We start from the raw sequence: 16173 nt of genomic DNA, 5'->3' as shown, positions 1-16173 counted from the left end.
CATTTCCTTTTTGATACTTAAGTATATTTAAAGCCAAGTACTTTTCAATTTTTTACTAAATGTGTATTTTACTGGGTGACTTTCACTTTTACTTGAGTCATTTTCCATTAAGTTATCTTTACTTTTACTCAAGTATGACTATTTCACCACTGATCTCATGCTATTCTAACATTGTTTCTTCCACCTAAAATGGAGGGTGGTACGCCAGTGTGTAGGCCATCACATTTCCACTTTCCATCAAAAGTGATTTTAGAGAGGAGACAACCATCCATTAATGTAAAGGCCATTGGACCACTTAAAGCGAGGACATCAACATTGTTTCTTTCGCCTTAAATGGAAAACACAAGTTTGAGAGACTTTTCAGAGGATATAATTCTCTCAGTAGAATTCTACTCATCTCCTTTGGCATTGATTTACCTAGAAAGTTAATGCTATAAAATAGAAATTAGCCTAATAACAGTAGGCCTACTAAGAACCAGATAGGACCTGAATAGATCCTAAAAGATGCATGTAGTGAAATAAAGTCTATACAAAAGTAAAAAGATGGGCAATAAAATAGTTCATTATTAATTTTATTAATTTTGTTTTTAATTGTTGGGACATGGGACTAAACATCAAATCAAATTCAAATCACAGACAACAGGTGTAGACTAACAGTGAAATGTTACTTACGGGTTCATTTCCAACAATTCAGAGTTAAAGATAAATATTTAAAAATGAAATAGTGACACGAGGAATAAATACACAGTGAATAAAGAATAAAAATAATGAGTTAAGATAATGAGTAGAAAATAACTTAGCTACATATAGGGAGTACCAGTACCAAGTCGATGTGCAGGGTTACGAGGTAATTGAGGTAGCTATGTACTGTACACACAGGTAGGGGTAAAGTGATAGATAATAGACAGTAGCAGCAGCGTGTGTGTGTGTGTGTGTGTGTAGTGTGTGTGTGTGTTGGGATGTCAGTGTGTGGGTAGAGTCCAGTGTGTGTGTGCATAGACTCAGTGTAAGACGGTTAGTGCAAAAAAGGGTCAATGCAGACATTTGATTAGCTATTTAGCAGTCTTGTTTAGAAGTCTTATGGCTTGGGGTTATTATTAGGTACACCCATCTAGTACTGGGTCGGACTTCCCAGTACAAGTTGTCGGAAATGTTCCACAGGGATGTTGGTCCATGCTGGCGCAATAGCATCACGCAGTTGCTGCAGATTGGATGGCGGTACATTCATGCTGAAAACATCTTGTTCCATTTCAATCGAAATATTATCTATTCAGTTGAGGTCTGGGGACTTCGCAGGCCACTCAAGTAAACTGAACTTGCTGTCATGTTCCAGGCAATGTTTTTCCACTCCTCAATTCTCCAGTGTTGTTGATCACGTGCCCACTAGAGCCGCTTCTTCTTGTTTTTAGCTGATAGGAGTGGAACCAGGTGTAGTCATCTGCTGCAATAGCCCATCCGTGACAAGGATTGACAAGTTATGTGTTCTGAGATACTATTCTGAACACCACTGTTGTACTGCACCGTTATTTGTCTGTTTGTGGCCCGCCTGTTAGTTTGCATGATTCTTGCCAATTTACATTACATTTACATTTTAGTCATTTAGCAGACGCTCTTATCCAGAGCGACTTACAGTAGAGTGCATACATTTTATTACATTTTACATACTGAGACAAGGATATCCCTACCGGCCAAACCCTCCCTAACCCGGACGACGCTATGCCAATTGTGCGTCGCCCCACAGACCTCCCGGTTGCGGCCGGCTGCGACAGAGCCTGGGCGTGAACCCAGAGACTCTGGTGGCGCAGCCCTAGACCACTGCGCCACCCGGGAGACCACACAATTTCCTTCGACTTCTTTCATTAAGGAGCTGTTTTCAACCACCTCAACCACCTCTGACACCTCTTATTCCATTCCTTTACTTAGATGTGTGTGTATTAGGTAGTTGTTGTGGAGTTGTTATATTACATGTTAGATATTACTGCACTGTCGTAACTAAAAGCACAAGCATTTCGCTACATTCACAATAACATCTGCTAACCATGTGTATGTGACCAATCAAATGTGATTTGATTTGTTTTTTGTTTGTCGCACCATTCTCGGTAAACACTAGACACTGTCATGCGTGAAAATCCCAGGAGGGCGGACATTTCTGAGATACCTGATCCAGCGTGCCTGGCCCTGGCGATCATACCATGGTTAAAGTCGCTTAGGTCACTCGTTTTGCCCATTCTAAATTTCAATGAACAGTTACTGAATGCCTTGATTCCTGCTTCATATAGTTTTGTTTATCCCATGTGTAACTCTGTGTTGTTGTTTTTTGTTGCACTGCTTTGCTTTATCTTGGCCAGGTCGCAGTGTAACGCTCGTCTTCGGGTGAAAGAGAGGAGGAAAAAGGCGCAGCTTGGTAAGTGTTCATGATGATGAATTTTAATGCTAATCCAACAAACAGAACACTACAAAATACAAAACAACAAACGAAGTGAACAAACGAACGAAACAGTCCCGTGTGGCACAAACACTGACACAGGAAACAAACACCCACAACTCAAAAGTAAAACCCAGGCTACCTAAGTATGATTCTCAATCGGGGACAACGATTGACAGCTGCCACTGATTGAGAATCATACCAGGCCGAACCCCAACATAGAAAACCACACATAGACTACCCACCCCAACTCACGCCCTGACCATACTAAATAAAGACAAAACAAAGGAAATAAAGGTCAGAACGTGACACGCAGTTGTAAATGAGAACTTGTTCTCAACTGGCCTACCTGGTTAAATAAAGGTGAAAAAAAAAAATAATAATAAAATTGTTCCAGGTTTCAAATCCTGAAATTGACATAACTTGTTGGCTCCGGTAAGTGTCTGGATGGAAACTCCGCCCATGTCGGCTATCCCCTGGATCTTTAAATGCACAACACGCTATAAGGGAGAGTATTCAACTTCTCTTTTGCAAGGGCAGCGGCAACATCCACATTAATAAAAGGTAGGGGCTTACATTTTAGGCTATTCGTTTAATAAAATGTGAAGTTTTAAAATATAATGAAATAGGGAATTTTTTGTTTGGCTTTCGCACTGCGCTTGTCTGATTTGATAGATAATGCCGCCGGAAAGAAATGGCAGCAGTTTTACGGGCGCCCAACCAATTGTGCTATTATGTGTTTTTTTTCATGTTATTTGTAACTTATTTTGTACATAATTTTTCTGCCAACGTAATTTACGGCAAAAAAGAGCTTCTGGATATCAGGACAGCAATCACTCACCTCGGATTAGACAAAGATTTTTTCTAAAACAAGCAGAACGCACAGGACATACTCCGAACACCCGACAAGGCCAACATCCCAGTTATTGGCAAGAGGAAGAGACGCAGGTACAGAGGACACAGAGCAGGGTGCTTCGTAAGGATTCGCAGAAGGCGAGTGGGAAAGCTGCCGTTACCGTCAATTTTACTCGCCAACATGCAATCATTGGACAATAAATTAGACCAGGTATTATCACAAATATCCTACCAACGGGACATCAAAAACTGTAACATCTTATGTTTCACGGAATCGTGGCTGAATGATGACATGGATATTCAGCTAGCGGGATATATGCTGCACCGGCTAGATAGAACAGCACACTCCGGTAAGACGAGGGGGGCGGTCTGTGCATATTTGTAGATAACAGCTGGTGCACGAAACCTAAGGAAGTCTCTAGATTTTGCTCTCCTGAAGTAGAGTATCTTATGATAAACTGCAGACCGCACTATTTGCCAAGAGAGTTTTAATCTATACTTTTTGTGGCTGTTTATTTACCACCACAGACGGATGCTGGCACTAAGACCGCACTCAGTAAGCTGTAGAAGGAAATAAGCAAACAGAAAACCGCTCACCCAGACGCGGCGCTCCTAGTGGCCGGAGACTTTAATGCAGGGAAACTTAAATCAGTTCTACCTAATTTCTATCAACATGTTAAATGTGCAACCAGAGGGAAAAACATTCTAGATCACCTGTACTCCACACACAGAGACACGTACAAAGCTCTCCCTCGCCCTCCATTTGGTAAATCTGACCACAATTCTATCCTCCTGATTCCTGCTTACAAGCAAAAATTAAAGCAGGAAGCACCAGTGACTCGGTCTATAAAAAAGTGGTCAGATGAAGCAGATGCTAAACTACAGGACTGCTTTGCTAGCACAGCCTGGAATATGTTCCGGGATTCTTCAGATGGCATTGAGGAGTACACCACATCAGTCACTGGCTTTATCAATAAGTGCATCGAGGACATCGTCCCCACAGTGACTGTACATACATACCACCACCAGAAGCCATGGATTACAGGCAACATTCGTATTGAGCTAAAGGGTAGAGCTGCCGCTTTCAAGGAGCAGGACTCTAACCCGGAAGCTTATAAGAAATCCTACTATGTCCTCTGACGAACCATCAAACAGGCAAAGCGTCAATACAGGGCTAAGATTGAATCATACTACACCGGCTCCGACACTCGTCGGATGTGGCAGGGCTTGCAAACTATTACAGACTACAAAGGGAAGCACAGCCGCGAGCTGCCCAGTGACACGAGCCTACCAGATGAGCTAAATCACTTCTATGCTCGCTTCAAGGCAAACAACACTGAGTCATGTGTGTGCGTGCGTGTGTGTGTGTGTGTGTGTGTGTCTGGTAGTAGGCTAATATAGATTATGTGACCAAGTGGCATGACTGCCACATTGTAGCGCTATTTTTAAACGATTTAAGCTATTTATTTTGGTCCTCGGTTAGACAGCCAAGCACGGGCAATCTGGGTTATGATGAATACTTAAAATAATTTCCCTAGACATCACTATTTACTTTATCAATTGTAGCCTACACAACGAAATGGGCAAATTGAGGGGATATGAGGCAGCCCATCGAGATCAGTTTTATAATATCAATATTGATGTACAGTAGGTGCATGTAACATAATGAATAGAAAAATCAATCCCAATATTGACTACTGGCTCAAGACTGTATTTTGGGCAAGGCACCCATTGTCTTATGTTATTTATTCATGCAGTACTAGCATAGATAGTCCATTATTGCATACAGTAGGCCAACACAGAGTCATATATTTAGATAAATATATGACTCCTAGGCCTGGATACTTATATTTAGATAAATATATGACCCCTAGTCCTGGATACTTATATTTAGATAAATATATGACCCCTAGGCCTGGATACTTATATTTAGATAAATATATGGCCCCTAGTCCTGGATACTTATATTTAGATAAATATATGGCCCCTAGGCCTGGATACTTATATTTAGATAAATATATGACTCCTAGGCCTGGATACTTATATTTAGATAAATATATGACCCCTAGTCCTGGATACTTATATTTAGATAAATATATGGCCCCTAGTCCTGGATACTTATATTTAGATAAATATATGGCCCCTAGGCCTGGATACTTATATTTAGATAAATATATGGCTCCTAGGCCTGGATACTTATATTTAGATAAATATATGGCCGCTAGTCCTGGATACTTATATTTAGATAAATATATGACCCCTAGTCCTGGATACTTATATTTAGATAAATATATGGCCCCTAGGCCTGGATACTTATATTTAGATAAATATATGGCTCCTAGGCCTGGATACTTATTATGTAATGAAATAGATGGATCTGGATATTGAGATATACAGTGCCTTCGGAAAATGCCTTATTCTAAAATGGATTAGATTAACAACAACAACAATCCTCATCAATCTATACACAATACCCCATAATGACAAATCGAAAACAGGTTTTACATTTTTTTTGTTGCAAAAAATAGAAATACCTTATTTACATAAGTATTCAGACCCTTTGCTACTCGAAATTGAGCTCAGGTGCATCCTGTTTCCATTGATCATCCTTAAGATGTTTCTAGAACTTGATCGGAGTCCACCTGTGGTAAATTCAATTGATTGGACATGATTTGGAAAGGCACACACCTTTCAATATGGGGTCCAACAGTTGACAGTAACGTCAGAGCAAAAACCAAGTCATGAGGTCGAAGGAATTGTCCGTAGAGCTCAGAGACAGGATTGTGTCAAGGCACAGATCTGGGGAAGGGTACAAAAACAATTCTGCAGCATTGAAGGTCCCCAAGAACACAGTGGCCTCCATCATTCTTAAATGGAAGTAGTTTGGAACCACCAAGACTCTTGGCCACCCGGCCAAACTGAGCAATCGGGAGAAGGGCCTTGGTCAGGGAGGTGACCAAGAACGTGATGGTCACTCTGATGGAGCTCCAGAGTTCCTCTGTGGAGATATGAGAACCTTCCAGAAGAACAACCATCTCTGCAGCACTCCACCAATCAGGCTTTTGTGTTAGAGTGGCCAGACAGAAGCCATTCCTTAGTAAAAGGCACGACAGCCCACTTGGAGTTTGCCAAAAGGCATCAAAAAGAATATCAGACCATGAGAAACCAGATTCTCTGGTCTGATGAAACCAAGATTGACACTTTGGCCTGAATGTCAAGCGTCATGTCTGGAGGAAACCTGGCACCATCCCTACGGTGAAGCGTGGTGGTGGCAGCATCATGCTGTGGGGATGTTTTTCAGCGGCAAGGACTGGGAGACTAGTCAGCATCGAGGGAAAGATGAACGGAGCAAAGTACAGAGAGATCCTTGATGAAAACTTGCTCCAGAGCGCTCAGGACCTCAGACTGGGGCGAAGGTTCACCTTCCAACAGGACAACGACCCTAAGCACACAGCTAAGACAGTGGCTTCGGGACAAGTCTCTGAATGTCCTTGAGTGGCCCAGCCAAAGCCTGGATTTGAACCCGATCGAACATCTCTGGAGAGAAAATAGCTGTGCAGCGAATCTCCCCATCCAAACTCACAGAGCTTCTTCTGCAGGGAAGAATGGGAGAAACTCCCCAGATACAGGTGTGCCGAGCTTGTAGCGTCATACCCAAGAAGACTCAAGGCTGAAATTGCTGCCAAAGGTGCTTCAACAAAGTACTGAGTAAAGGGTCTGAATAATTATGTAAATGTGATATTTCCGTTTATTATTTTTTATACATTTGCAAACATTTCTTAATCTGTTTTAAAAAACATTTATTTAACTAGGCAAGTCAGTTAAGAAAACATTCTTATTTACAATGACGGCCTAGGAACAGTGGGTTAAATGCCTTGTTCAGGGCCAGAATGACAGATTTTTACCTTGTCAACTCAGGGATTTGATCTAGCAACCTTTCGGTTACTGGCTCAATGCTCTAACCACTAGGCTACCTGCCGCCCCAAGATTGAAGAGTCAGCCCCTGTCCCTGGAGGTTCCACCAATACCACAGACCACGGCTCCACCCCAGCACCAGGCAATGGCCCCAGTAAGAGCTCCGCCACAGGCAGTCCCAGCGAGAGTAACGTCACAGGTGAGAGTAACGTCACAGCTGCATCGGGAGAAGCCTGTGACCCCAGAACCCCAGAACCCCTGAACCCTAACCCTCAACCCCCCCCTGCTGTAGCCAAGTAGCTGTAGCTGTGCCGGAGGATGCTGATGATGAAGATACAGTGAACATCTCTGAGATCGGCTATCCAGAGCTGATAGAGCAGATGAAGGCCAGGAGGTGTGTGGAGCTCTACATGGTGTATGCAGAACACTACCTGGAGAAAAAGAAGAAGAACCAGCTCCGGGCAAGACCCAGAGGAGGAGTGGAGAGACTGGGAGGAGGATACCAGGAACTGATGACTGTACTCACCTCTACTGCTACTGAACAGCAACCTGCTACTACTGCACTAACTGACTGACAGAGTCAGAGAGAGAGAGAGAGAGAGCACTGTTTGCTGTCACGCCCTTTTGAGTCAGGATTGGGGCTGATGGAGGGATGCAAGGATAGAGGGATCAATGGGACAGTGTGTCTTCTGCTCTCAAGCTCCTTTGAACAACAGCTCAGGACTCTCCATCATAAGTGGACTTTTTTTAATTGATAAAATTAGTGGATTTTTGTTCAGTTTTTTTGTATTGTTGTTTATCATGAACTGTTACTTCCATTTATATATATCTGGAATCATGCGCATGTTACTAGAATGCTGACACTTTTTAAATCCAATCCATGCATGAAGAAGGATATTTCATAAATAAGATTAAGGTTAAACTGGTACTGTCTCAATCCGAAAACTGCCCCAACACAAGCCCTCACTGCCCAGTTCCCAGCACCAACAGGGATTCCAGGAAGAGCACTTAGATGCTGTATTATATGACAGACAGATGGAAGGGAAACTGCCCATTATCCATTTACATCACATTAACTGGCTCTGTGGGCAGAGAAGACAACATATTTCTACGCCGGCTGGAAATGTTAGATGGTGTGTGTGAGATTATGTTTGATGGGCTTTCAGTGTGCATGTGAGTATTTAAATAGACAGCAATGTTGTTGTGTAAATATTGATTTGAGGTAAGATTAATCTTGTAACTATGGTAGCACAACATATTAACATCCATATTAACCTTCCTGTATTAACATTAGCTGGGGGAGTGGAGGGTACCATTGTGAAATAGGACAGTCAACAAGTATGTACGACAATGAATGTGATTTTATTTTATTGACTGTGGGTTGTATTTATTTTAGTCTAATACAATACTAATACCTGTACAATTCTAACCGGCTGTAGCTTGTAAGACTACTGATAACACTATTCTAACAGCCTCTTTCATACATGACGGCTATAAGCCTATGATTCTGCATAGGCGCATATTTGTATACATTTTTACTACAGTGGCGAAAGAAAATCCATTTGACAAACATTGCTAGCTTGATTTCACTTTTGTATGGAAGTGCTAAAAGTTTGGTCATATGCTCTGATGAGGTCAGAAGACTGAAATGTTCAAACAAAAAAAGGTGGGGAAACAGTTGAAATTAAGCAGTAAGAGCTTCTTCAGAATTTTCTTTAGAAACTGACACATTTGCCAGAGACTCTTGCCAGATATGTGCTTGCATCCCTTGTCATTCACCCACTGATATCCTATTAAATGGATGGCTCTCAGGTTATTTGAACCAATCATCCTATATCGGGGCTTGGTGTTATCTTTATCTCTTATGTGTCTTTAACGTTGTGGTTATTTAGTTTGACACTATTCAGTGGATTTATTGATTTGATTTTGTTTGCTTTGTTTTGGTATTATACTGTATGTCAAGTAAGCTGCATGTGCTCAAAGATACTTGCGAAAACCTGATTTCTTCCTCTGCTCTGAATCCGAGGGCCCTCTTTCCCCTTGATAGTGTCTTGCTTCTCTCGCTTCCCTCTCTGGGGTGGTGACTGTAGATTGTACTGTAAATGCTCTTACTGTCTAGGCCCAACCAGGCTTTGAACCAGGCCACTGTAGCAGTGGCCCTACAAGCCAAAGGATATGGATTCAGACAAACACTGTCCACTTTAAAGTCAGGGTCTAAGTCAATTTGGTACCTGATAAGACCAAGGTTAACTATAATGATACAAGTTGAACTATAATGTTAGATGGATGTTCTAACCAGATATATGGCGAGAAGTGACTGGATTGAAGTCTAAATTGTTATACTGTATGTGTTGGGATGTATTCATTGAATGTTTAACGGTCATAAAGTTTGAATCCTTTTGGACTATATTGGATATAAACATTCCTTGTTTACCACCATGTCACAAACTATTTCTGCATTGTCACGGGCCTTGAATGTATGGGCGTGCATTCTGTGTTTATGTAAATACTTCCACTTGTTTGTTTCCTTTCTTCTTCTGAAATCTGTCTGTTTTCATTTTCACTCCCCTTAAGGCTCAGTAGGACAGTCCTTATTCAAGGCTTTATTTTCCCCTACCGGTCTGTATCCTGGGGCGCGTTCAGCAGGACACAACGTTTTGGAAAGTTCAGATAGTAATATGTAGAACAAACATTCCTCTCTGACATGTAGACCAAGGAATAATGTTGGCTCTATTCATGGAACGTTTGGCTACTGAACGTGGCCCAGGTTTATGTTTGTGTGGTTTGGCTCAAGTATCTTATGACTGCTCTGTGGACACAACATTGTTGTGCTTCAGAGTGCTGGCAAATTATGACATTTTATGAACAACGCTTACCTGCGCTTTTACCAATGTCCCTGTCTTCAGTAAATAATTGTTTCCCTAACCTCAGTTATTTTCTATTCTTTGAATGACATATTTCACCCATATTCTACCTGATGTTGCGCTGATAGCAGAAAACCATTCAGATACCATGGTTGTTCTCTTCATTCCTGCAGAAATGAGAAATGTAACTTGAACATGAATTTGATTCTATTAATAAACTGTGAGTTAGAACTGTAAATGTTCAGAAATGTAACACTCATTGCACAGCCTCGTTCCAAACCAAACAGGGCTTCACATGTGTTTCAAAAGATGGTCACATCACACTTAGGTTTTACTTTACAAAATGAATGTTCGGGACTTGTTTCTTCGCCGTCTTTTATAACAGCTTTCATGTTGGATAAGCTGTGGGAAGACAGCTACATTTGTACTAAAAGTCTTACCTCAGAGAATCAAAAATATGATTTTATCTGTAGGATGTCTTATCATTTTCTATTTGTTTTATGTGTTTGAATGTCTGTTTTGATTAATCAGTAGCCTTGGCTATAATACAGAAACAGAATGACTATTGTTGCTAGGCCTTCATCTATTTTAATGGACACCATGTGATACACTGGGGATGTAACCATAACTAGAGCCTGCACAGTGTTTGTTGTTGCTTGGTAGCTTAGAACTTGCTCCTGAAATGAAGCATGGCTATTAAAAGTGAAGGAACAGAAAGAAGGGGAGGGGGAAAGAGGGAAAATGGAGAGGAAAAAGTTAACCCCTTTATTTGCATATTAGGATGCCTGAACATTCTGGTGATCCATTTATCGTGCTCTCTCGTTCTGAGAGAAAATACATTTGAGAAAAGTTCTCTCTAGAGTTCTCACTTTATTTTCTACAATAATCATCAACATTATTTATATAACAAGTCAATAAATATCAACATACTGTTCCTCCAGATATTCAGGGCAGTAGCAAGTAGCACCTTGTAGGTCTACCATCCATAATTGCATGAGTATCATTTCCATAATGAAACAGACCTATGGGGTTAACAGGTAACCAGTATTCTTCCAGTTCTCTCATGTCTCCACCTGGTGATGAAGTGACTGTATTACAGCCTGCCAGCCAGGAGACCTTCCACAGTAACAGGATCACACAGTGAGGGTTTAGTCATGGGACATCCTATTATTGACTGCTGACCAACATACCTGGCACATGTTAACATATGTGTCATAACAATAGCATTGCAGCCCAATGATACTCTGGGCAGTCTAAAACCCTTTACCATGGCAATGAATAACTCCACTGTGTGAATCGGGTCCCTAAACTTATTTTTAACAGAGATCCACTTCAATGAATGGTCTAGATACAGCCATTCACAGATTCCCAAGAACATATTTCAGAATCTAGAATCCAATCTGCCTTCAAGAGCCATCCTTGATTGACTGTTGGTTGTTGTACAGGTACTGACATTACTTTTAATGTTTAGTCTGTCATCAAAAGCCTCATCTAAATATTACTTCTATATGAACTGACACATTCTCATTTTAATGAGCTGATGGTAGTTCCTCTTCACAGTCTGATTATAGTCAAGATCATAAATGGATACATTAATATCTCTGTCTCTCATGTCTTTATTGGAATAACCCCACAGGAAAAATACATAAAATGACACCAAAACAAAAACTTTTTGGATCATACTAGAATTTATACACTCCACCACACACATACCCTATTTAATAAAGTAAGAAACATAATGGAGACAAAATATAATTCATAGAATTGTACAATATACAGAATTTACAAATCCAAACGCTGCCAGTGTTCTACCAGGTGTTGAAATAAGTGAAACCTGTTTTAACGGGACTATTTCAAATAAAGATTTACCTTTATACTGTATGTCCACAGCATGGCAATATTAAAGTGTTGATAACAACCATGGTAAGGAAAATATAAAGTAAATCATGTGCTATTGAGGTAGTGAGTGCTCGACTGGGAGGAATATTATCACACTAGATATTTGTATGTTGTTTAAGTATGTCTCAGAAAACAAATGTTGTGCAAATAGTTAGTTGACAAAGAATCTGCATCAGAGTGTTTCTGGATCAGCGAGCTATACAGGAAGTTTATTTGCTCCACTACACCTGCAAATCAAATCAGATGGAATCACAACCTGTGAGCTCAGTGTTCAGTCATGGTTTGGGACTCAATACCCAAGGTCTTGGTCTAGGTCTGGGGTCAGAGTCTAGTTTTGGTCTTGGTCTCAAGAGTTTTTATATACACATGGTCTTGGTCTATCTTTAGTTGTGACTCTGTCCCTCTCTTCCTGTTCACTATATCTCTACATCACTCCCATCCAGTGCCCCATCACCAGTGACATTAGTGACCCAATGATGACGATGATGCTGTTATAGATGGGCCCGCTGGATGCTCCATAGTAGTACTCCATATCCCCAGAGCCCTCTGGTCCCTCATAGCCACCAGGCCTGGGGCCATACCCTCCACCTCTGGGGTAGCCCCCATAGCCTCCTCCATAGCCTCCATAACCCCCCCCATAACCACCTCCATATCCTCCTCCATAGCCAGGACGACTCAGGGCACTGCCCAGCATTGCTCCCCCCAGGGCACCAGCAGCAGCAGCCCCTGCCATCTTCCCCGCACTGGAGCCTCCACTCTGGGCAGGCATTGGTCGGTATGCCGGTCCGCTCGAGGATGGCATTGGTCGGTATCCCGTGCCTCCACCTTGACGAGGGTAACCACTACCTCCACGTCTACTACCTCCCCACCCCCCACCGCCACTACGTCCGAAGCTCCCACCACGACGAGCCTCTAAGGTGGGGCATAGGGTTGCTAGGAGAAATAGGCAGGTTGCCACGGTGAGGAGAAGTCTCTGTTGGCCAACCATCATAGTTCCCTGTGAAGACAAGAACATGACGAGTTTGTGATGAGCATATCCCACATTTCTACACTAGTGCTGGGTCGTTACCAAGACGAGAACAAGACATGAACATAAGCATGATCTGTGTTTAGTGTGAGACCCCCACAGTGACATAATGCCTGCATTCATCAGCTTGTCTGGAAAGTCTGTCCAGTGATTAGTATGGTGGAACACAATGTACACACACACACACGTTTTAATACTGTATGGTAGAACCCAACGCACACACACACACTAATGTTCTCGTCACTGCAGGCTTTGCGAATGTGCTAAGTAAGGGTTATTTTTACGCTAGAGACAAATTAACAGCGAGCTGGCCCTGCAAATCCAGCTTTGTCAGAGAAGTGTTACACAAGAGCCGTGAGAAGTCAACACCATAGCATTGATAGGATCTAACAAGTCAACATAGGATTTCTGGCTTCAGTGCATTGAGAAGCCAGGATATAAACTCAGGTTGGTATCAACTCTGGTTCTAGTCTGTCAGAGGAAGATCTATGAAAAACAACAAGGGGAATGAAGGGAGACTTTTTCCGGTCAACATTGTCTCTAAAACCTTTATCAGTGCGAGTTGACAATAATCCTTGTCAATCCCCTTGTTTTTGTGTTTCAAAACCCAGGAGATATATTTTCTACTAGGTCAGGGATGACCACTAGACCAATGCCATAACAGATTCACTTCATAAGGACCATGTCATCATCTCAATAATCATCACACGGTTTTACTTTATGTCCATCATCTGTCTCTCTACTACTACTATCTCCCTCTAATCTCTCTGTGCATCTCTCTCTTCTGTCTCTGTCACTCTTACTCAGACCTCTTTACCACCGTAATCAATGTCCTCCCTAAGATTGTCTGTCTGTCCTCCTCTCTCCCCATCATCATCACACAGCATTACAGTGTAATCTGTGTCCTTGGCTCGGAGGCTATACTTATCAATAGCCTTTTGGCTTTAGAATAATCCCACACAGTAGCTTTCCAGTTTCCAAGATGACCTACTGTGTTACGTAGAGAGTTCTAGAACATCCCTCCTGGTTCATTCAGAACACAGAGCTCTAGAACTTTACTGCTGGTCCATTCAGAACTTTTGGTAACTGTTTAGGCATGCTGTAAATGTCTATGTAAAACTTATCCAACGGACATTTGACCCCTATAGAATGAATTATACATGTGCAATACAACTGGGTCAAATGGCAAATAACACTAATGACACACTTGATGCACCTGCATTAAATAATCACATGCATCTTGGTATTTCTATTTTCAAATGCCAGATAACAGTTACAGTATGCTACATCATCAACAACAGATTTAAATATCTTCAGAAATGATAGGATAATGACAGTAATGGAAATTCCCTGCAAACACTGAGCAAAAAGCAGTAGTGAGGGTTGAAACTCTTACCTGTAGAAGTTGGCGAAGAGCTGAAGAAAATCACAGACAGGTCAGAGGATGTCCGTTGCTAGTTCTGTTGTTCTCTTGGCTCTCTCCTGTGTGTGTGATGGTAGGTGACTCCTGTCACTGTCGGGTCTCTTCAACCTCCAGACCATTTCAGCCATGTAGAGGGGATCTATCTCTGACCTTCTCATTGGCTGAGCAGGATAAACAATGATGCTCCTCCCTGCTAACACTGTAGTGTTTCGGTAAGCCCCTGCCCCACCAACACTGTACAGACAGAAATACCTGCACACTTCGATAACCTGTGTGTGTGTGTGTTCAGCTGCCAGTTACTGTAAACCTCAAAGCCCACCAAAACAACCAACAGAAATACTCCAGAGTTATATCATACAGTTTTAAATGACATCATATGATGTTCAATGTAAGATACAGTATATAAAATGGCATCAGTTCATATCTTTACATGATTCAACAAGTATTATACAACCAGGATGACATGGTTTCTACCCACTGACCCAGAAAAGGATAGACCAAATCGGCTTCAAGATAACTCTTTATTAAATAATAATAATTCTTGTAAAAATACTACATTTCCAAATAGTGGCATGTCTTTGACTTTGAAGAGGGTGTCCTCAAAAAAAGGAGCGCTTAGTCAGAATGCAACATTACAACAACGAAACAGCTATCATGAAATAAACGTGTCAGTCTTGAAAGAGCAATAGAAATTTAAATGACAAACATATATGCATGCACGCACACAAGCGCTCACAAACAATATACAGCAACCTTTTAAAAGCTGAGGGTAGATATACACTACCGGTCAAAAGTTTTAGAACACCTACTCATTCAAGGTTTTTTATTTATTTGTACTATTTTCTACATTGTAGAATAATAGTGAAGACATCAAAACTATGAAATACATATGGAATCATGTAGTAACCAAAAAAGTGTTAAGTCAAAATATATGTTATATTCAAGATTCTTCAAATAGCCACCCTTTGCCTTGATGGCAGCTTTACACACTCTTGGCACTCTCTCAACCAGCTTCATGAGGTAGTCACCTGGAATGCATTTCAATTAACAGGTGTGCCTTCTTAAAAGTTATTTTGTGGAATTTCTTTCCTTCTTAATGCGTTTGAGCCAATCAGTTGTGTTGTGACAAGGTAGGGGGGTACACAGAAGATAGCCCTATTTGGTAAAATACCAAATCCATATTATGGCAAGAACAGCTCAAATAACCAAAGAGAAACGACAGGCCATCATTACTTTAAGACATGAAGGTCAGTCAATACGGAAACTTTCAATAACTTTTTTTTAACTTCAAGTGCAGTCGCAAAAACCATCAAGCACTATGATGATACTGGCTCTCATGAGGACCACCACAGGACAGGAAGACTCAGAGTTACCTCTGCAGCAGAGGACAAGTTCATTAGTTACCAGCCTCAGAAATTGCAGCCCAAATAAATGCCTCACAGAGTTCAAGTAACAGACACATCTCAACATCAATTGTTCAGAGGGGACTGTGTGAATCAGGCCTTCATGGTCGAATTGCTGCAAAGGAACCACTACTAAAGGACACCAATAATAAGAAGAGACTTGCTTGGGCCAAGAAACACGAGCAACGGACATTAGACCGGTGGAAATTTGTCCTTTGGTCTGGAGTCTAAATTGGAGATTTTTGGTTTCAACCGCCATGTCTTTGTAAGACGCGGTGTGGGTGAACGCATGATCTCGCACGTGTATTTCCCACAGTGAAGCATGGAGGAGGAGGTGTTATTGTGTGGGGGTGCTTTGATGG

The sequence above is a fragment of the Salvelinus alpinus genome, chromosome 19 (assembly GCF_045679555.1).
Source record: "Salvelinus alpinus chromosome 19, SLU_Salpinus.1, whole genome shotgun sequence".
NCBI lineage: Eukaryota > Metazoa > Chordata > Actinopteri > Salmoniformes > Salmonidae > Salvelinus > Salvelinus alpinus.
This window is presented reverse-complemented; position numbering follows the sequence as displayed.